The sequence below is a fragment of the Anomalospiza imberbis genome, chromosome 9 (genome assembly GCF_031753505.1).
Source record: "Anomalospiza imberbis isolate Cuckoo-Finch-1a 21T00152 chromosome 9, ASM3175350v1, whole genome shotgun sequence".
Classification (NCBI taxonomy): domain Eukaryota; kingdom Metazoa; phylum Chordata; class Aves; order Passeriformes; family Viduidae; genus Anomalospiza; species Anomalospiza imberbis.
The window spans coordinates 22,634,483-22,656,919 of NC_089689.1; the positions used below are offsets into that span (position 1 = coordinate 22,634,483).

The 22,437-nt window shown below is 46.9% G+C and overlaps 2 long non-coding RNA genes across 5 annotated transcripts; one reads left to right on the forward strand and one right to left on the reverse strand.

Moving 5' to 3' along the window:
• Positions 1–7,137: 7,137 nt before the first annotated feature.
• Positions 7,138–11,776, reverse strand: LOC137478658 (uncharacterized). The gene is made up of 3 exons (XR_011001711.1): positions 9,685–11,776; positions 7,802–9,310; positions 7,138–7,502 (listed from the first exon to the last, which is right to left on the reverse strand). It is a non-coding gene; the product is annotated as an uncharacterized lncRNA (long non-coding RNA).
• Positions 11,777–11,978: 202 nt separating this feature from the next.
• LOC137478659 (uncharacterized) lies at positions 11,979–21,651 on the forward strand. Of its 4 annotated transcripts, XR_011001714.1 has the most exons (5): positions 11,979–12,285; positions 15,687–15,862; positions 15,954–15,994; positions 20,484–20,607; positions 21,150–21,651. It is a non-coding gene; the product is annotated as an uncharacterized lncRNA (long non-coding RNA). The 4 variants fall into 4 exon arrangements; XR_011001712.1 differs by having other exon boundaries at positions 11,990–12,285; positions 20,484–21,651; XR_011001715.1 differs by lacking the exon at positions 11,979–12,285 and adding an exon at positions 14,933–15,093 and having other exon boundaries at positions 20,484–21,651.
• Positions 21,652–22,437: the final 786 nt, after the last annotated feature.

The following is a 22,437-nucleotide window of genomic DNA, read 5'->3' on the forward strand; positions in this document are numbered from 1 at the left end:
TTTAAAGAGGACGAAGAGGAAATCTTAGAGAGGGGGAAATCTTCTTTCTATATTTGGAGGTGAAAATAAATCACGACCTCTTTTTTTTTTTTTTTTTTTTTTTTTTTTGCTGCTTCCCCATGTAAGAAACAGCTGTCACAAGGGCAAGAAAATCACCACAATAAGCCTGAAAGCAGCCAAATGGAGCTTCTGAGAAATAATAGCAAAAGATTAACTTTGTGTGTCTGTGTCTGTGTCTGTGTCTGTGTCTGTGTGTGTGTGTCTGTGTATGTGCGCTACAAGCCAGCAGCAATCCTGCCAGCTGCCTGGGGGTTGGAAGAGTATAGAATAAAATGGCAACATCTCCTGTACAATCATATCACCAGGGTTCGGGTTGGTGATGGACAGATTGATTTGACATCCCAGGAGCAAAGAAAATGTGGAGGAAAAAGCTCTTCTGCCCTCCCTGGAATGTGCATGGACCGTGTCACAGTCACTTCTGGTGCCCAGGACCATTAAACAGCATCCTAAAATTTCTTCTCACAAGTGACAGAGCTGTGACTGGTTAGAGAAGAATATCTGGGCAGCTGCATGGATACATATCCTGCAGTGGGATAGGTCCTGGTGTCCCCCTGCCTCAGCATCTTGATATCCAGAGTTGGAGCTGCTACTCTGCCTCCAGAGCACGAAGCTGCAGAGATGCTTTGAGGGCCAGGGCAGGAGTCAGGAGCGAAGGGCAAATGGCTCCTCTGTCAGATTCTCAGTCCTCCCACACCAGATTTTATCCTTCCAAGATGGAAAGTAGGGCAATTTTATTTTTTATAAGAACTTTTCAATGTGAAGTGAGTTTTGGGCTCTGTGCAGGGGTGGCACAGTGCAGTCTGGCTTTGCTCTGCTCAGAGGCACATCCTTTGCCTGGGGTTCTTAGGAGGAAAGAACAACCCCCAGGACATGGCCACTGGTCACTGGGGACCGAAGCTTGTCCAAAGCTGTCCTTTCACCACAGCTGTTTGGTGTTAGCAGTTGTCATGGCACCAGTGCATCAACCAGAGGGAACAGGAGAGCATCTGGTCCAGGCTGACCCATCCCTGTGCCTGGCTTTGGCTGTGACTGTCCCAGGCAGGCTCCCATGGTGTTGTACCCCTTTATTTCCAGGAGGGGATGGAGCTGAGTGATTGGAGGCAAAGGGTTTGCAAAGGTGTGTGTACCTGGAGAGATTAATTAGAGCTCAAGGCAACAGGGGCAGCTCTCTGTGTGCCTGGGGACAGCTGGTGACAACAGCCCAGACCTCGCTCCAGTGGGACACCGGGCAAACCCCCTCACTTTTCCAAGACCTCCATTGAGTACTTGTGGGAAGAGACTGGAAAAGCACTTGGGGAAGCTCTGAGTTCTGCCGCAGACACTGACTCCATTAAAAGGACTTAGGGCAATACCAAAAAAATACTCCCCCACCATTTGTATTTCCCTGCAGCGGAAATAAAGTCAGCTCTTTTCATTTTCATTAACACCCTTATCAATTCAAAGTGACTAAATAGATGCTTAACTGTTCATTACACACTCTCTGCATCTCCGGCCTGAAAGGGAGCCTTTATTTCCACAGTTATGGTTTCCAACCCATTACAGAGGGAGAGAGCATGGAGAAATACACAAGTGTGGATTTTAATAACCTTATATTTCAATCTCTCTATTATTAAAAAAAATGTTTGCATTTACTGTGATGGGGGGAAGATTAAAAGGATTGCCATGGATTCCACTTAGGGAACATTGCTAATGATTTCAATAAATCACTTTAAATAAAAATCACAATCTCCACAATTCCACCCAAATGCCATTTGGCAGAGGGGTTGATTATGGGAACAAAATGAATTTCGGAATTAGCTGCTTGTCCTAATGCAATTGGGCAAATTAAATTTAGGGATACACACATATCCAATGACACATATATCTCATGCAAAAGAGCGGTGTTTTGGCCCCTGGGAAAAAGAACAAATAATGTTTTAGTGGGTTAAGACAGATCTTGTCCCTCATGATGGATGTCAAGTGTTTGTTACAGCTATTTCCTTAGTATTTTTATTTTATGGCTTACCCTCTGTGAAGCTACAGTCAAAGCACTGGTGTTTTATTTCCACCAAGGCAGGATCCAGCTGACTACTGGGACATGACTTTGATAATGGTTGTGTCCATGCAGAGCTGAAAAACCACTCTAACACATCACTAGCAATGCCCAGAGCAGACAGTCTGGATTCCTGTCTGTGACTGGGACCAGATCCCAGGATCTCTACAGAAGGTGAAGCCCAGACCTACACCAGATGTGGAGATCTGATGCTGCTGCCAGCTCCACTGCTGGCTGCTTGTCCTCCGTTGTGACATGTGAGGGACAAGGAGACCACAGGCTGTGGATGTGGCAACACCTGTCAGGTGCAAACGGAGCTGTAGGGTTGGAGAGCAGAGCTGGAGTTTATTGCTGTGCACTGTGCCGTGGTTTGGGAAGGCTTTGTGTCTCTCCCTGGCTCACAGCTATGCAGAAGTTTGCTGAAAATGTAGTCAGGAGGTGCGGCTGCAGCAGCAATACCTCCATCTGTACTTCTGAGTGAGACATTTGTCTGCTCAAGGGTCATTTTTACAGCCTGAAGGGTTTTTTGTGTCTCTTTTCTGTGCTGGCTGCCGACTCCAAACCCTGACCCCCACCACAGAAACCTCTGCACCTGGTCAGAAGAACAGGCACAACAATTGACGCCCTCATACGGCACAAGGTAAAACACTCATCACAGGGCTCCTTCAAACCACTCAAATTTCAGCTGTGCAGGGGGACATTCCTAGCCAGATGCTGGCTCGTGGGGGCTGCACAGCTCCTGCTCCAGTACCTGCAGCCTTCCCCTGGAGGAGGCAAGCTGACCTTCATTCATCCCTGGATGGGCCAGATGCTCTTCCCTGCCTCCCTCCCTGACTGTGCTCGGCTGCTGCACTACACCCCGGAGCAGCGACTTCATTTCTAAGCAAATTCCAGACCTGCACCAAAGTTTTGACAGCAACCTTCCAGCATGACAAGAAGTTGTGGAATTTAGGCTTATCCTGTATTCCCGTTCCTGGCATTCATCTTGCCCAGCGATTTCTGCTTGAACAAAACAAACAAACAAGGAGCAGCAGCAATTTTTAGCAGATGAATCAGAGCAAGCTATCTTTATCTATCTATATATAAAAGCACCTTTTTAAAAACTTCTTTTTTGATGCTGTATTATTCATGTATCCAAAGCTGAAGAAGTCCAGATTATAATAATAATAGACATAATAAATATGCCATATTAAATGCAGTGCCTAGGAAGATTGTTCCCTGTCTGCTGTCTCTGGTAAGCAAAGTAGGGTTTTAACTCTGCGTGTGGCACCATCTCATGGACAGCCTGGCTTATTCAAAGGACTTGAGAGGCTAAAGGCAAGCACAAAATTATCTAGAATGAAAAGCTTGCTTCATGAAAGAAAGGGGAAAATCTCCCACATAAACAAACCCAGGGCAACAGGAGTAGTTGCAGTGGAGGTTAGGTGGGAAGAATGAATTACATGTTTTGTTTGCATCTCTAGAAAGTGCTGCTTGGCCAGAAAATAGGTAAAAATAGCTGAAAAGCATTTGTAGGGGTTATCTGGGTAAGTCTGACAAAAGCAGAATGGGAAGGCCTCATCCCAACAGGTGGGAAAGTACTGTTTTTCCACATCTCTTTCCACTCACAGCTTTGCTGTCCTGAAATCCAGTGAGAAGGTGAGCCAGGCTGTGCGCATCTGACACCTCCCAAAGCCTTTCAAAGGGATCTTGAGGGAAAAGACGGCAGTCTCTGCATTTTCTCTCTTGTCTGCCATCTAAGCTGGATATATAGATCCAAAAAAAAAAAAAAAAAAAAACAAAAACCAAAAAAAAAACCCAAAAAAACTCCCTCACCTGCTGTTTCCTTCATGAAAAATGGAGAAAAACTGTATGGATGCAAACCTGTTGGAGTTTTCAGAGAGCCTGAAAGGGCAGGACCGAGGTGTCTGTCCACCTGCTGATATCTGGGCTTCAGGAGGAAACTTTAAGCATCAACAGTTGTAGAGGAAAGGAAGAAATGAAGGAATTGAGCAAAGCAAATGGGAAAACTTACCTCCTTCCCTGAAATATCACCCTCATTGCTGGCAGAGGTACAGGAGCAGAGACCTCCCCAGATGCCAGTCCTCTTTCCCTACAGACACACCCGGGAGAGGCTCTGCTGTCACTCCCTCACCAAGTCCTTGCTCCAGTATCTTCTCCTCCCAGAGCAGGACCTGTTTCTAATGAGTGACATGTAAAGTTATGGTGGTTTTTCAAGTGTGGAGAGAGAGCTGGGTAGGGTTGAGAAGCGCAGCTGGGTTGCCAGGCAGGTTACAAATGCACTCTGTGACTCCTGATTAATCTGCCACCTCACACGAGAGGTGATGCAGCGCTCTCTTCTGCATTGCAGATTGTGCTCCCACCGTGCCCTTTCCCCACCACCTTTCAGAACCCTCACCTGCTATTTCTCAGGCTCATTCAGTGTCTCACAGTGCATTCATTGCATGCCTGAGCCCTATGTTGCTGCCTGCCCAGGTTGTAACTGTGTCTGCAGACTGATCCCAGCCTCACAGGTAGGAAAACAGCCCCTGAGGCCACGTCCTGGCCACCCCTGCCACAACAGGCACACTCACATTAAAGGAACTGATGGCAGAGGGGTACTGGAACATTTGCCTGTGCCCTGAATGGGAGTGGGTAACATTCCTTTTCCTGTGCTCCGAAGCCACGTGTACAGATGGTGGCTCCTGGATGGGAACATCCAGCCACTGTGGGTGCTGGAATAGAGAAGTGGGCACAGCCCTCCTGGATGGAAGGCTGACAATGGCTGAGAGCATCCCTTTTCCCCATTCAGGTCTGGCAAGGTCAGCCAACTCCTGGTGAACTGTAGGAGCCCTGGACTGAGTGACAGGAGCATAAAACAGCTCCAGTCTGGACTGAGCTTTGCTGCATCCCAGCAGGGGCATTGCCTCGAGCATCCCGTGGTGCTCCAGCTCTAGCAGCAAGCTTCTCTTGTCAGCAGCAGGCTGCTGTGATTGGCAGTGGCAGCAAAACGCTTGATTACTTTGGGATAGGATAAACTCAGGAGCGGAACCAGGAAAAGAAAAAAATGTTTTCAACAAGTATGGAAACCGCTTTTAACCCATGCACAACAAGAGGTGGGATTGCATCCCTTCCATCTTTTTATTTTGTGACAGAAGTGGTGCATGTGCATGTTGTTTTGGGTTTTTTTTACCAATCTGCCTGTCTACTGCTACCAAAGAGTAATTTAGCCAGGGAAACATTCACTTGAAGTTGAGTTGAATCCCCAGGAAAAGTCTGAAATTAAGAGTGAAGGTGACATTCCTAATGAGCAGGGCAGGATTTTTTTAGCATAAGCTGTTAACTACATGGAGACAGAATCCTTTGACTCCTGCACTTTACTGACATAAAGCAATTAAATGTCTACTAATGCTACATGAAATTATCCACAGCTCACCAAAGCTCTTGGTTTTTAAAATCTTGGTTGCATGATGTGTTCTTCTGGCTGAACCTGCTGTTCCCCAGATGAAGGAGGTCACCCATCAGTGAGAGCTTTACAATTGGTTCCTGTCCTTCAGTGTTGAGTTATGGCTTTTCCTGGTGAATCCAACTTGAGTCTTCTTCACTGCAATAGGAATCCACATCTTCTCTGTCCCATCAAGCACAGGGAACTTTGTATTTCCTTCTTCCCTGGAGCACTCTTTGATGCTTTTGACAAACAGAATGATCTATAGATAAGTCTAAAAATTACTTTGCATGCTTTACTTCTTTCATCAGAGAGAAGAGCAAAAAACTAAGCCACATCCACTAAGTCCATGCACATTCAGACAATTCAGGAAGAGCAGGTGAGTGATGGGACAGCAGTTCATGGTGACGCTGAGTTTCAGACATTGCACCAGACCTTTTCTCCAGAACTGAACTCTGCTGAAGGTGACCTTGCGATCTGGGCAGTGAGAGAGCCCAAATGCGGAGGTTTCTGTCTCAAAACCAGTTCTGTCTGTGGAGTTGTGCCCCAAGAAAGGGAAGCAGCAGATAGAAATCCTACAGTTCTCATCCTAAGCTATACCTGCTTTCAGTTACCCTGTGCAACTACTGCTTGCTCATGCCAACAAAGCAGAACTCTCCCCTTTCAGTGTCTGAATGCACTCTGCTCCTCTGCACATCTCCTCCTGTTCCCTAACCTGCCTTCCCTGCCCCGAGGCATCCTGCACACCCACTTTCTGTCCTCAGATTTGCTTTGTTGTTGTGTTTTGCCTGCGCCAGCCTCTCAGCAGAGCAGACAAGCGGCTCTTCATCCACCACTTGCATGATTTATATCCCTGCCAGCACCTCAGGGCTTCCAGTCACCACATGGGTTAATGGCTGCTACCAGAAGACTTTACACTTTTAGGCTTTCTTTAACAAGTGTCCAACATGCACCTGAAATGTAAGTGCTTTGTTTGATTATTCTTTGGTTCAGCTCAGTCCAAGGTCAAAGCCAAGAACAATACAAAGAAGCAATAGTAAAACACACAAAAGCCCTCTGCAAACTTCTCTGCAGGGCTCCAAAGCACAAGTGTATTTTTATTCTCTCTGTGGCTTTCAGAGGGAGTCTGGGAACAGTCCCTGTGTCACAGATGGGGAAGCTGAGGTACATGGCAGCTGAGCACCAGAGCCCAAACTCATTCAAAACAGGGACTAAATTCTCCTTCGTTTCAGTTGACTTCAGTTCCCAGAAATTTAGGTGAGATGCCCAGTTTGTTCATGATAAACAAGATTTCCTAACCAAAACCAAAGCTGTTTCTTTAATGCAGGAAAGTAGCAGTACTGGGAGGGAAGGAGGCATGGCAGTGGAACTGAGCTGCCGATCCTGTGCGAGGAGGGAGAGGCAAATAGAGAGATCTCATATCTGAGACCCCAGCATTAATTCATATGTTGATGAATGCCATAAATTAGATTGCAATCAGTCTACATTCTCCAGGGACCTATTCCATGTAACAAGGCAGAGCCAAGTCTGTTACAAATACAGAGAACTTCTGGAGACTCTGAACGTGGTTCCTTCCTTCCCCACCCTCAATAAATAAATGATGTTGAAATAGAGGAAGGTATTAGCTGTGAATGGATTTTAATTGACGCAATGGTTAATTCATTTCATAATCTTTAATTAGCAGAGATGCTTGCTGGAAATGTAATTTTCAGGAAACTTGCTCCTTTGCTTGGAAATCACTGGAATGTCCTGGTGATGGTAGTGAAAGGGGCTGTGGTCTCTGTAAATAGTGCAGGAAGGCCCAGGATGAAGGAGTTTGTCTCCAATGCAGGCAGAGCAGGCAGATTCCGATCCTGGATCCAGTCAAAACTCAGTCCAGCTTCCAGCTGCAGCTGAGAATCAAGCAGGAAAAAATTATTAATGTCAGATGATGGCTGGGCTTGATGGTCCGAGTCTGTGGTTATCCAACCTTCACACACACAGCCCCTCTCTGTCACCAGAGGACACAAGGAAAAACGACGCACCACAGCTTTGGTCACCATGAAGAGACTAATTTATTTTTTCTGACTCCAATCATTTATAGGTCTCAAAAGGTGCCAGTGGATTGGAAGGTGAACGTGCCACCTCTCCAACGACACTGGACAAACTACCAGTCTATCAAATTTCTCCGCCTCTATGAAAGAATGCAAAACAATAGGTTGTTTACAGAAAGTTGCGTGAGAAAGTTCTCTACAAGAATGTAAATTCAGAAGGCTTTAGAAAATCCTAAGAAATCAGGGCGACACCTCTCCAGCTCCTGACCTTATCCTGAACCTCACTGCTTCCTGCAAGCTCTGTCCCCTGTCCTTTTGTTTTTCTAAGTCTCCTGATATCCTATGGATCCCCTCCTCCTGCTGTCTTCCAAGAACCCTGACCCACACAGGTCCCAGAGTCCATCTCCTGGCACAGCTGACTTGGTGAAGGGGACTAGGAAAATTTCCAGAGCAGACAAGAGAGCAGGCGATTGTTGAAACTACTCTTCTTCCTCCAACATGTTCTCTGCTGCAGGAAGCTTTCTCACCTCAGGACACATTCAAAGCTCAACACTTTGGGAACAGGACAGGTCATGAGGGAACCCAAGAAAATTCTGAGAGCAAATTATGAGTGGTTGAATGGGAGACATCCAGAGGTCCCTTGCAGCCAATGTGCCTCTGCTCCTCTGAAACCAAATTACCCTGTCTGGAGCTCCCAGTGAAAGAAATGGCTATGAGTCATGAGTGGTGATTAAGGACAGCTTTAGGTGCAGACACTCAGAATAAAATCACAGTGTTCGCTTCTCTGCTTGTCTTGTCTCTGTTCATGCTCCACTTCTTGCCTGCTTATGCTGGGATGAAAGCAAGCTTCCTTTTATCTCAATTCCTAGCAGAGCTAGAGTTGTCCCAGCAAAGGGAATGTGAGCTGGTTCTACTCCTGATGTCTGTTGACATGTTGCTATAAAAAACCCCAATTATTAGGAGATGAGAAAGAGAAAGAAAAGATATTCTGCTTTTCCATGCTGAAAACTTCATGGGCTGTAATTGAGAGATCAAAACTACCTTGGCAAATAATTGGTGCCAGCTGGGAAGAGTTAGCTTGATGTGTGAATCCCATGTTGGGTTTGTTAAGCCAGTTGTGAGAAACCAAGTCCTTCCCTGGTAATCTGAACGCACTTTGCAGAGAAGCCATGGGGAAAGCATTCCCTGTGCCTTTAATCAAGCATGGTCTTTATAGGTGTGTGTAACACATCCCCTGTGCTGCAGTTTCTTGTTAATGGCACTGAATTTCTGGTGTAGAGCTCCTGGGGAGTGTGGGTGTGGTTGGAGGGGGGGTAGATCTTGGTATCCCCTATCTGCACCCATGGCCAGCAGCCTCTGCCCACTGGGGTGTAGGCACAGGGAGTTATCCCAAAGCTGGAGAGTCCAGCAGGGAACGTGCTTGTGGGTCCCTGTCTGTAGGGAGATCTTCACTTGGGTGGCCTTGGATCATCCTTCATGAGACTACAGAGATGGATAGGTCCAGCCTCCCTCATTCCCATAAATAAAGGGAAAGAAGCAAAGCTGAAAAGAGACGGCTTTCTGGACGCAGCAGGGAGCTCCAGTTTTCTTTCCCCTTCATTAAATACTGTGTTTTCCTCTAATGAAGGGGCCATCCAGAGCAATAATGAAACTCTTCTCGCATCTCAGTGCTTCAAATGCCACTTCCTCTTCCCGCGCTGAGAAGAACGCAGGCTTCAGCAGCTCCAAGGGTGGGCTCCTTGCTGCTGCCTTGCTGTTTCTCTAGCAAAATAAAAGCAAAATTAGTTCCCCTGCAAGAACTGCAAAGCACCCATGCAGGGGGTTGTTTCATTCATCCCTTCTCCTCCTACATCAGTAATGCCTTAATCTCCTTCCCGCTGGGCTCTGCTGCGTGCTGCCTCGATGGAGAAGGGCAGCGTGGTGCTCCTGCAGGGCTCTAGGGCTGCCTTTTCCACACACAGGCTGCTCTGCCACTATCCGTGTTACCCAGCAGGGAGTCACCACTGGGACACACATAAATCTGACTGGTCTGTGCTTCACCTAAGGTCTTGGTTTGGGGTGTGTTTCTATAGGGCATGTCATCACCAGGGTCCACTATGCCCAGGTATAGGGAAATCCTCCATTTCCTGGGTTACCTGGGACTCCTGGCGACATCTGAGCAGCCCAGATCTCCACAGCATTAACAAGTGTCCCCTCTTCATGTTAGGGGTGATAATGCCCCCTCAAAGCTATGAGCATCCTCACTCCTGTGGGAAATTCAGCAGCTAGTGCCTGCCTGAGAGCACCTGGGAGCTGCAGAAAATATGAACAAAAGCAATGTGATAAGCCAGAGGGTGCTTCAGGAAGAATATGTGCCAGGTATTTCATCAGCTCCAGGCATCCCATCAGCTCCTGGCGTTTGCCCCTCAGATATTCTTGATTTTGCTCAGGATGGGGCAGCCCCTCTGCTGTGAGGATGGGCAGGGATGGCAGCAGATCCAGGAGTGACTGTGCAGACACAGCTGATGGCCTGTAAGTGTCTCCTCATCTATCATCAACACGAAGTTCAATTACAGCCTATTGGGGTTTTCTCGATTTGCCAGTTAATTAATAAAATCTGCATCGCAGATGAGTTCTATTTACATAAGAGCTGAAGGAGGCAAGTCTTCATCTTAATAGCAGTGAATATTCAGATGTGAGATTAACTCATTGCTCTCTGCTTCAAATTGCTTTTTACTTGGTTATATTTTAAAGATACTCTGGATTTCCACTTTCTTATTGTGAAAGAGGCAGAAATGGGATGTTTGTTTTCTTGAGCCGTGGTTGTTTTATTGAAACAACTTCCAATAAGCTGCAAAATTGGTTCTGTGTGAAGGGAGGACCCCCTGGCTAGAACAAAAGATGCCTAAAGGGACAATGACAGAGACGTCTCATATCATGGAAAGTAGGGAGCTGTGAGGGAAGGATTGCTGCCCTTTCCTTGTAACTAGGTGTTTCTGAAAGCAGGCAAGCAGTAGATTTGATGCATAAAGAAGCAAGTCCCTTTTACATTTCCATGGAGTGTTATTGACAATGCATTGGTGGATGTTAAACCCCATAAGCTGAGTATGGCTTCGAACTGATGAAGACCCCTGAACCACAGACCACCAAAGATGGGAAGAGTGGGCCAAGACCAGTTTGTATGTGCCCTGTTGCCCTGGATTTCTTAGCATCTGCTGCAGCCACTGAACAAGCTGGGTGGGCCATTGGGCTAAGTCATAAAGCCATTTCTACAGCAATTTGGCTGATAATTTGAAGAAAAGGCAATATGGGGCCCTTTGCTTCTACAGTTGCTGGGAATCAAGTGTATTTTTCTGAGGAGAAGAGTATGTAGGAACATCCTGAGTGGTGATGGGTTTTTATCTGCCTTCGCAGTTGTCATGAGCAACATTTTAAGGTGGCAATGCCACTAGCCAGCCCACCACATAGGTTAACACAGAGAGAGCTTCCCTTTGGCTACAACCCACATCTGACCTTTGTCTGCTACTGCCTCAACATTGTCCTTGTCTGATGAGCTGCTTGAAGGACTGAAGAATTAAGAGGTTGTGGCAGTGCCAAAAGAAATTAGGGAATGTGATTGGGAAGGAAACCTGGGAAATGAACCTTGCTTTTTAATCAACGTACAAGCAAAGCAGGGCTAATCAGCATTAATCAAGGAGAGTGCTGTTGTTAGATGGAGGCCCTGCTTTAGAATGGGGGGCTCTCCTAATGACCCAGAGAAAGCAGGAGAGCCTTTGCAGCTAGAATTCCCTTGCCCAAGACAGTGATTGATCTGCTGATCATGTATTGATCTGCTTTCCCAAGTGCACAGCAGCTCGGGCTCTGCATCATTTCTTCTGTTTGCAACAGAAGTGCCTTGTGGCCTCCCCTGGAAGTGACTCACACGGCAGCAACCACCAGTCAGGCAATAAAACAGCATCCAGTGGGAGCCAGGCATTTTTGTTTTCATTATTCAGACAGCATGTGGGTGTGTGGCTCTGCCCCAGCAGCAGCTGTCATCTCACAGGCAGTACCCGCACTCTGCTAGAGCAGGAATTCCCTTGGAGAGCGGCCACCACCCCACAGAGATGCCCAGGTGGTGTGGGAGAGGCTGAACACAGCCATGCTGAAACCATTTCCCTCAGAGCTGCTTTCAACTCAGCTCTTCCTGAGCCCAAGCTGGATATCTGCAACCTGAGCTGCAGCCAAACAAGGGGACAGAAAGGAATCTCCTTTCACCCCCAGGGTGTAGAGATTGCCCCAGAGGGGCCATGGTGGCCATAGCTACACTAGGCCTGGGAGAGCCAGGGCACTGGCCCACAGTGGTCTGCCCTCTTCCATCACTGGCACGCTCCCAGTTAACATCCTCTGGCCAGTGACTCGGCCCAGCCATGGGGACAGGCAGGACCCGTTCCTGTGGGACAATATGGATGAAGCCACCTGGCTCTGAGAGAGCTTTTGGCTTGGCCTTGGATGTGGGCTGTACCATGGCCACTGCCAGTGACCCGAACCAGGCCTGTTTTATTTGGGTAGCCACAGATCAAGAGGCTGTTGTGCTGGATATTCTCCTGCATAGTGGGAGCCATTGCCAGGTGAAACGGTGGAGAAACTGAGGCACAAACCAGTTAAAGAACTTCCCTGGAGTCAGTGGCAGGAGTAGGATCTCAGGCTTTTGAGGATGTGTCACATCCCTCCCCACACCTAACAGGAACCTCCAAGAGTGGATTTCACCTTCTGAGGTCATATGCCATGCTGCCTTTCAGTGAGTGATGGGGGAGCTATCTCTTCCACAATTAATTGTTTACAAATGATTACTGTCAATGCTGTTGGGCCTGGGCGTGTGGGTGATAAACCTGGAGGCTGAGCGCAGTGGGGACGCTGAGACATGCTCTGCTTTCCAGATGAGGCAGCTGTAATTTTTAGAGCCCTTGTTTCATTCCATTAGGAAAATATTCCCCCTGCCTTGCTGTCCCTGATGTTTGAAGTGCCAGGCATGAAAGCAAAGGCAAGTCAATCAGATGAGCAGAGGCCTACTGGAGATAATTGCTAGGCTCTCTCCCAGACAGCTGAGTCAGCTTGGAAGAGGAACATCATAAAAGTGATGTCATCAAATCCTCTGTGATCTCTTCTTCTTCCTGAGCAGAAATGGTCTGAAAAACAACTTCTGAAAAAGCCACGGGGAAAAACCAAAGTTGGACTTAAGGGAGTTGGGCAGATGGGCTCATCATCTGCCAGAGAGGAAAGGGAGGGCTGTCTGGGCAGTGTGAGCAACTATGGATGTGCTCAGGAGGCTTTTGAAAGGAATTGATGGGGAAGTAAAATTTGGGCTCTTTGCAGTGGAACACAGCAGGAGAATGAGCAGCAATGGACGTCCTGTGGAGCAAGAGACATTCAGGCTGGTTATGGATACATCCTCCTTAGGTTATGCACACATCCTCCTTATACAACACACACTTTTCCTGTGAGGGCAGTCAAGCAGTGGGACAGGTGCCCCACTAGGAAGGCTGTGCACCCTCAGCCTTCGGAGGATTTTAAGCAGACAAAGCCCTGAACAACCTGGTCTCACCTTAGAGCTGACTTTGCTTTGGGCAGAAGTTTGACCTACAGACCTCCTAAGCTGCCTTTCCACTCAAATTATCCTGTGGCCTTAGGAACACATCCTTGTCAGTGCCCCGAGGGGAGGGGGAAAGAGGAGGTTCAGAGTTTGAGGTGTACACCAAAGAAAGCCTTCCAGAAATATGGGAAGGTAAATACAGAGATGCCTTGACATGGTAAAGGGCTTTTACTCATCAGTGGAGATTTCTAGGAACAGACCAGATGAATGTGGATCAGGCCCATGTGGGCAGACTTAATGTGACCTTGTGTGCCTTCATGTGTGAACCTTGGTCTCTGAGGTGACATTCCTGGTTTCCTGCCACCCAGCACCAAGCTGGACCTTCCTGAGGTTGAGTGCTGCTCCTTTGCCTTCCACATTCAGCACTCTTGGGATCTTGGGGATATCATGCCTTTCTCAAACTCCCCATACCCTCTCTGCAGGTCTACTGCCACCATCATATGTTCTTACCCTTCACAATCAGCACTGTCTGTGCTTTCTAGCAACATTCCCAGTACTTTGTAGGAATCTCAATTTCCTTTCTTGACATTATCCTGGGTTCTTTCCAGGAATTGTCCTCATTTCTTTTCAGGAATTTCCACATTGCTTTCTAGGAATGTCCCAGCTCATTTTCTAGGAATGCCCCATTGATTTCTAGCAATTTTGAAGCAATTTCAACTTTTTTTTTTCTTTCCAGGAATTTCTGCTTTGTTTTTTTTTCCTGAATGTTCTGCAGTGCTTTTTGGGAACACATCATTAGTTTTCTCTGAATTTTCCAGAGTTTCCATAAGTTTTCTCTGAATTTTCTTTCTAGGAAGAAAATGTTGCAAAAATGTTGTTTTCTGGAAAGTTCTCTGGTTGTTTTCCAGGAATTTTCTCCTAGACTTCTAGGATTGTCCCCAGCTGCTTTCCAGGAATTTCACATTTTACTTTAGAAACCTTTAGAAACTTCCCTGATGTTTTCTAGACATTTTACCACAGGAGCTACTTTCCAGAAATTTCTTCTCTGCTTCCTAGAAATGTCCCAGGATATTTTCCAATAATTTTCCTTTTCCTGAAATTTCTCCTTTGATTTCTTTTGAATTCTATCAGGATGCTTCCAAGGAATTTTTTTGGTTCCTTCCAAGGAATATCTCCATATGATTTCTAGAAATTCTCATATTACTTTACAGGATTTCTTAAGTTTCTTCCCAGAAATTTCCACATTGCTTGCTAGAAATCTCCCCTTTGCTTTTCCATGTCAATGTTTTCAAGCCATTTCTTGTTTTGCTATCTAGAAATGTCCTTGAGTGCTTATCAGGAACTTTGCAAATACTTTCCCACTTTCTTTCTAGGGCTCTTTGTAGAAAAAATAAATCTGTTTTCTAAGAAATTCTTTTCTTTCTAGGAATTTTGTCACTTCATAGGATTTTGCCTGTATGCTTTCTAGGAATTCTAAAAATCCCTTTTTGTTGTTTCACTAGATCCCTTCCTCCTTCACGCACCTTTTTGAGGCTATTTTCCCAATATTGGTGTGGGCAACTGCACGAGGTGGCTCCATGGAGCCAACTTTGCATTTTTTTTCCTCTGCTAACTCTTGTGTGGAAGTGTGCTTGTGTACAACACACTGGGAACAATTTCCTGGCTGTGTTCTTGTCATCACTGCCTTTGTGGAGCCCCCAGAGGTGTGCCTTTTTTTCTGCCACCGCTGCCTTCCAGCCTCTCTCCTGTTCCTCAGTGAACATAGATCTGCTGCTTGCTCAGGAATCTGACAATGCCTGAAGCCCCTGGCAATAACTCAGGTGACAAAGCATCATTTGTAAACATGGTTCTTGGGGTTCCAAGCTGGTGCTGTAAAGAGTAACATCATCATCTGCTCTGCCTTAGCAATTCAATCAGTCCTGAGGGGGTCTCTCTTCTTGCACACAAAGCAGAGGTGGTTATCTATCACTTCAGTCGTGTCCAAGCTGCCCAGGTGGAGCGGTCATAAAGCATGCTGGGTCAGCAGTGTGGATGATGAGGGAGCCACCAGTTCCTGGCAATAGGTTCCCATTAATCTCCTACAGAGGTAATGTAGCTCCCATGTAATGCCTGAGGATGAAAGATGGGCTGGAGATTCCAAGTCATTAGTGAAATCCTGGTGGTACAAAAGACAATAGCAGATGCTAATGAGGAATACAGAACTCTTCCTATAGTTTCAATCATTTGATGTGATGGTGATTTAGTGAGTGACCTTGGTTTCCAACCAGCTTTGGGCCTTACCTTACTCTCTCCTTGTCTCTGTGTCTAAAAGGTAGCAGATCTATTGAACTGAAAACTTTTTTTTTTTTTTTTTTTTTTTTTTTTTGGGTAAAAAAAAGAACAGCTTTGACAAATGTCTTGGTTTAAAAAAGAGCCCTCAAATTCTTGAAAAGTCCCTCTTTGACAACCAAGATTTTTAGTTTTCTAATTTGAAACACCCTTGCTCTGCTATTTAAGCTGATTATTAACAGCATGTTCAGAAGCTACTGAAACAAAACATTTTAATTGACCCAAACCAGGTGGCTTTATTTCTGTTTAGTTTCACAGGTGCTTGGGACTTTGATCTTCAGCTGGAATGGGAGAGGAAAAAAGAGATCTCCAGGAGCTTTATGAAGTAAACCCTTTTCCCAGCCTGCTCTTAGCACTAGTACGTGGAAGAAAGCCTCGTGTCTTTGCATCTTTGCCTATTGCTGGGCTCAGTAAAGCTCCTCTCTTCCAACTAAGTAAGAACAGCAGCTCTCAGCTGGCTGTCGTCCTGCAAGCAAAGACACTCAGAGGTGACCTGAATGAAGCCTGTGCACACATCTCTTTCAGCTGCTCTGCTGGCAGGTGACATCTCCCAGTGTAGCAGGCAGGTATGCAGGAAGAAACCGTGTTATCCCCTGAAAGGTTCCTAACCTGGATTTCTAAGGTTGCTGTTGCTGTTTCCTCTGTGGGAAAAAGAGATGAAAGCCTGTCTTGCCCTTCCCTTTCCCTGCAGGTGCCTGTCCAGCTCCCTGGCAGGCTCACTCATGAGGGAGTGCAGAGTCCCCGTGCAGCAGGACCAGATGACCTTTTGTCGTGCCCAGCCAAGTGTGTGCAGCACAGCTCTCGGGGCGAGCGTGGCAGATGTAAACATTCAGCTCATCTAAATGCTGAGCATTCCCTGATGAGGGAGAGCACTCAGGCATGCCAAGGGGCAGTTATTTGTGTGCCACAGCCCACCCTGCGCTTTCAAATTAGCCAGGGAGATAGTGGTGAAGGATCTTCCTTTGAAGCAGTCTCATGAGCTCTGTGCTGTCTCGCACTGCTGTGCCATGGGGTGGTACAAGGTGCAGCTCTTTCCAGGGAGGGAAGCTGCCTAATACTCTGGAGGGAAAGCCCACCAGCCCCAGCAGGTGAACAAACACCTGACTGATGAAAGTCAGGTCTGCAGAGCAGCGTTTGGTGCAGATGTCCTGTGCTGGAGTGTCAGGAGAGCTGGGTAACTGCAGCAGGGAGGTTTCTGGTTCTTTGAGCACCTGATCTTGGCAGTGCACTGGGATATCTACCGGGGAATATCAGGTGGGACCATTCCTTGACCTGGTGGCACTCCTGGAGGAGATTCAAATAGGACTCTGACTTGATATTGGACACAATGGGTGGTATAGCAGGTCTGTCAACATGCCAGAATTCTCCTAAGGTCATCCAGAATCTATTTAGCATAATCTGGCATTTCATAACTCTTAAAATTCTTTCCTATGGTTCTCTAAATGGCATGTAGAAACAAAGACTTTGGAAGGAGGAAATAATAATAATAAAAAGGGCAACTTAACAACCTCTTAACAAAAATTATGCACAGGGCTGCATGGCAGAGGGAGATATTCATCCCCCAACTGCTTCACTTAATATGGAAATAAAGGGCAATTGATCAGAGCCAGTCACCCCCACAGCGCTGAGCTAGGAAAGGCCAGGCTGACAGTGTGGGGGAAGTCACAACAGAAAGAGGCAGCTCTAAATGTTTCATTTTAATGTTCTCCCCCTGTAGCCCTTTCTGCCTTTTATGTAGTGCCTCTTCTCTTCCAGGTCTGCTCAGGGAACTGGCACTGGCCTGAGGATGTGCAGCTGGCTGGGGAGGGGCTGTGGGCAGCATGTGAACCTGCAGCTTGTGGGCCAGGAGCTCACAGCCAGAAACCTGGCACAGGACCCCTGTTCCATTAAAAACTAGTGGTCCTCATGAATCTGCTCTTCACCTGAGACCAAACTGCCCTGACCCCACTGGGCTTTCTCCTTGAAGCAGAGTTTTGTATTTCATTGGTCGCTTTCAGACAATCTCTTTCAAATTTTTGGGATCTCTCTGTGAGGTGACAACTCAAGATCATGCTTTCAAACCCTCGTGGCCCCAGAGGGAAGCTTCCAAGACAAATGATTGACTCCAGCAATGGCCATGCCAGTATGAGCATCCTCTTGAGTGTGCCATGCTTGGGGCAGCTTTGTAGCCCCGGCAAGGGCAGAGGTGACAGTGCTTAGCAGAAACTTAAGTAATGGCATTATCTGGGGATGAAGAGGGAGAGGGAAGATGAATGGGAAGATCAGAGCAGGAATGAAGGAGGAGAGGGAGGGCTGTGTGCTGTCTCAGGGGACCGTGGGGCAGTGAACCAGTCCTGCTGTCACACAGCTTCCCAGTGCTGCTGTGGGTCCATCTCTGGAACTCCCTCCCTGAGAAGTGAGCTGCTGGCAGGCAAGTGCTCTGTAAGAGGGCAAGAGAAATATGTTCTGCTCCAAGTCTGTCTCTAGAGGCTGTGAGATACAGCCAAGGTGTTAGGACACAGTCCCATGGTCCCTTTCCTCTCTGCCACTGACAGTCCCTGTAACTCTGGAAACTCACTTTCCATTTTCTGAGCCTTGATTTCCCCAGCCTGAAAAACAGTGCTGATTATTCCCCTTTCCTCTGATTTCCTGGCTGATTTCTACCAGTTTTCAAGAAGGTAAATTTGACAGGGGAAATAAAGACTTTTTTTGACTGCATGGCAGCAGCAGGGCAAAGTTTATCTAACTCAGGAGGCCAGGAGGAGGATGACAGGCAGACAGCTGAGGAGAAGCAGGTCAGAGTATCAAACTGTGGATGACCTTGGTTTTTTTCCCTTCCCTGTACCTTAATCCTGGCTGTTAGGTCTTCTGTCTGGGGCACAGGTGATTATTTCCAAAAACCCCAGTCATTTGGAAAGGAGCAAAATAGTTTCAACAAACAGGGAAATGCTCATGAGAAGAGCATGAAATATGTGAACATGTGAGCAGCACAGAAAAGAGTGGAACCAACTTGTCAGGTTCAAGCAAGCTGAGAGTATTGGAGAGTGATGTGACACACAATGAGTTCAGGGAACTTGCTGGTGTGCTTCATGCCTGGATGCCCAGCTCACACCCAACTTCAAAACCTCCCACTGCTGCTGCTGATAGCATTACTCCTGCAGCTTGCATGGAGATCAGCTCTGGGGATGAGGAGATCTTTGTGTCAGGGTGATGGTAAGTGATGGGTTTGATTAAGGTGATGAATGGGGGTGGGCTTGTTTCCATTCTGTCTTGGTTGACAGCAGGCAGATGGTGAGTGAAAAGCAACTGGTTGTTGACTGTGACTGCTGTGGAAATGTTCAGCCCAATTGTTCAAGAAGCTTCAGCTGCAGTGCCAATGTCTCCCTTCATTTACAAACAATGCAAACTTTTGCAGCCATTTGGGTCATGGGAATGAGCAGAATTCAGTGACACCTGACTCAAGAGGAGCCAAGTGTGATCAGCAATATGAGCAAAAGAGCCATATTTTCCACTTGAAAATAGATCACATTTGAGCTGAACTCTGGTGGCACACCACAGTGTCTCTGTGGAAAGGGCTTTCAAATCAGAAGTTCACTTTCATGTAATTTTTAATATATTTTTGCAGAAGTGGCAGCTCCAGGCAGAGCAGAAATCCATCCTGACTCCATGCACACAGCAGCTCCTGTAGCCAGAGCAAATCCCCTTTGAACTGCTCACAAGACTGTATCTGCAGGGAGAACAAATACTCCAGATGCAGACGTGAGGGAAAGTACAAAATGACACAAAGCCCAGTTGAAGGTGTTCTGTACATGTTTAGTGGGAAAGCTGACACACGAGTGATTCCAGGAGCTGGGCCATGACAAACTAAGGGAGGGTGCTCACCTGGCAGAGGAGCCGAAGTGGGCAGGGATGAAACAGCTCAAAGGGGGCTTGCAGGGCTCTGACCACACCCAGGCTTTGCTCTCTGCTCATGCTGAAGGACAGAGGTTATCTCCCAGCAGTTCCTGGGAGTTCAGGAAAACGAATGGGTTGGAGTTGGTAAGCAAGAAAATCAACTCCTGGCTCTAACAGTCACACCATGCAAAAAATCCTCTTTATTTTCCTGAAAGAGGGTGAGGTGGGTGTTGATCTCCCTTTCCAAGTAATAAGTGATAGAATGAGAGGAAATGCCTCAAGCTGTGCCAGGTACTCCCAGCAAATGGGAGCCCAAGGAAGTGGGAGGTTCAGCTAGTGAGAAGTGTAGACTGGCTCTCCAACTACCAAATAAAAGTATGGATGGAAATTGAATGCAAAAGGGGACGATCATTTGAATGCAACCACCCTGTGTTCACCTGGAGTAATAAGTAATCTTTTTACTGTCATCCCACTGGTTTTCTGAGGGATGGTGATGAAGATGGTGCCCTACCCCAAAGCAAAGACAGACAGGAATGTAGAGGGGCTTGTATGAAGCATAATCCGTATTTGTCTCCCACTGAAACCTTGTTTGGAGGGGTCATTAAGCAAAGAACTGGAGGGAGACACGACTTTTGCATGGGTCCTCATGGCTGTTTTGAAGAAGATGATGCACTCACCAGCCATAGGGATGGCTCCACACTGCTTTTGATCTAGGGATCTTGTGCTCAGGTGTAAACTCAACCTGAGCCAGGGAGCAGAAATGTCTCCAGCTGGGATGGCAGACCACCAGAGACTAACGCTGCACAAATCAGTTCCTAAAGCCAAAAAGTGCATTGCCTTAATTAGAACAACACAGTGCATGTCCAAGGAAATGAAGCTGTTTATTATTCATCTTCTATAACATAGGGGACAGTGGTGTTTCCTGGAAGAGGGACACCGAGTCAGTGACTGTGCAGGGAGAAGAGCCCAGTCTGACCAAGGAATGAAAAAACCATGGACATGGGCCATGGCTCAGGCTAAGCAGCGCCTCAGGGGAGGAACAAGGGGTGCAAAAGGCCAGCAGGGCAGCTGCTCCGAGCCAGTCTGTCCACAAAGCCATAATGCAGCTTAGTGGTGCCATCCTAAAATAGCCTGCTTGTCCAGTGAGAAACGCTCTCCAAATCGGCCCCGTGTTTATTTAAGGAGACACTGATTTCCTTCAGCCCGGCTTCCCTGGCTTCCGTGACCGAATAATCACCTGTCAAGTGGCTTATACGGTGACAGACTGGAGGAGGGAGCACAGAGTAACGAGGAATCATCGCTCCAGGTGATTTTTAATATCCAAGAGGCAGTGGCAGACAGGAAAGTGATGGAAAAGTGAGGACACTGGCAACACATCCGTCAGGAGCTGCCTGTCCTGCAGGCAGACAGATGGGCTTTTCAGCACATTTCATCAGAAGAGTAACCTGCAATATGGCATGAAAGGGGAGAGAAGAACCAAAGGGTGAAGACCTGTCCAAGGGGGACAGGCTACCACAGTGCCCCTGCAGTCAACAGGGGCTCAAAGCGGTTGTTTGATCTCTTCTTATGAAGAGATTGGCAGGAACTGGGCTGGATGGAGCCCAAATAATAATAAATTTTAGCTAGGTTTGTGTAAGGAGAGTGAGGATGTTAGAGCAGTGCTTCTGGGCTGGGGTACAGAGCCTCCTTCTTTGGCAACAGGGGTAGCAGGAGGGGATTTTCATAGTGTGAAGATCTGCTCATGAATATCTTGGTTTCTTGCTATTGGGACCTTTTTTACATAGCCAGCAAGAGGACTGGGATTAACTCACTCCTGCATAGGCTCAATAATATCTTCCTTACCTTCAGGTGCTCCTTTGGGAGCTTTGCTCCAGTCTGCAGGCCTGGGTGGCTTTGAGGATCTTGCAGCTCAAGCTCCATTTCTGAACTGTCCTTACAGTGCAATGTAAGGTGCTGTTCTCAGGGTCTGCACCTGCTTCCCTAATCCATAGTCTCAGCTGTGAGGTGTAAGGCAAGAGGACTGTGAAGGTGAAGTTCCCTGGACAGTCCCAGTCAGATGCGGTGTTTGCTGCTTGTACCATGCTCAGCAGGCAAGCACTGTGTTTTGTCTATACAGGCTGTCCAAGACAGGGCCCACTGGGAGCATCTGAACATGGGCTTTTAATGCAGCTGAGAGAAAGTGTTGCCCTGAATCCCCAAATCCAGTGTTTTGTTTCAAACAGTGGCCAAGCCACAGTGAATGTCTAGTTACTCATTGCCATAGCATCCCCCAGGCTGAATTTGCCTGGCAATAACCAGAATGACCAGTTCTCTTGAGATATTCTTCCAGAAACATATCCCCCTTTTTTTTTTTTTTTTTAAGTGAACACCTCATTTTCTGCCATGCCTTTGGGAGACTTTGGCAGTTATAATTTATTTCTTTTCCCTTTTCCAACCATGAGGAAATATATATATTTCTAGGGAAATATGTTCACATTTCAGGGCTGAATGTACCTTGGAAACAGATTTTCTATTTCATTACCCTACTCAGCACCTCTGAGAAGATATGATAAGAAGTGAATTCTTCCCTCGCTCTTATTTCTGGCAGGCAATAAGATATAAAAAAAGAAATTTTGGAAACACCCCTTGCTACTTTAGATTTATTTTTACTTGTCTCTCTGGGCCAATGGACCTGACATCAGCACCTGCTCTGCTCCTCCTGCTCAGGTGCTGGGGCTCCCTCCACCTCTGCTCCCAGCTCGCTTTCCCTCAGGAGCACCCAAGCTCTTGGTGCTTTCTGCCACCCAGTCTCCTTTTGTTTCCAGCTGAATTGTGATCAGCAAATGCACAAATATAGATGTTAGCGTGACTATTTACTGAAGGGATTAAGTGTCCTTCCACCTTCTCTTTTTTTGTTACTTCTATCCCATTACCTGATATAGCTCTAGTTAAGCCCCTCTTGACAGTTAAATGGGTGCTTTCCTGCCCCTCACCTGAGAGCAGGACCTGGACCTTGACCTCCAAAGTTGGTTATTCTTCCTTGGGAGCTGAAAGAACAAATGTGTTTTTATCTTCCTCCTAATACAAGCCTGAATTGTCTTTTTCTTCAAATAAATCTTCTCAAACTGTGTGAAACTGTCCCCTGTGTGAAAAGCAA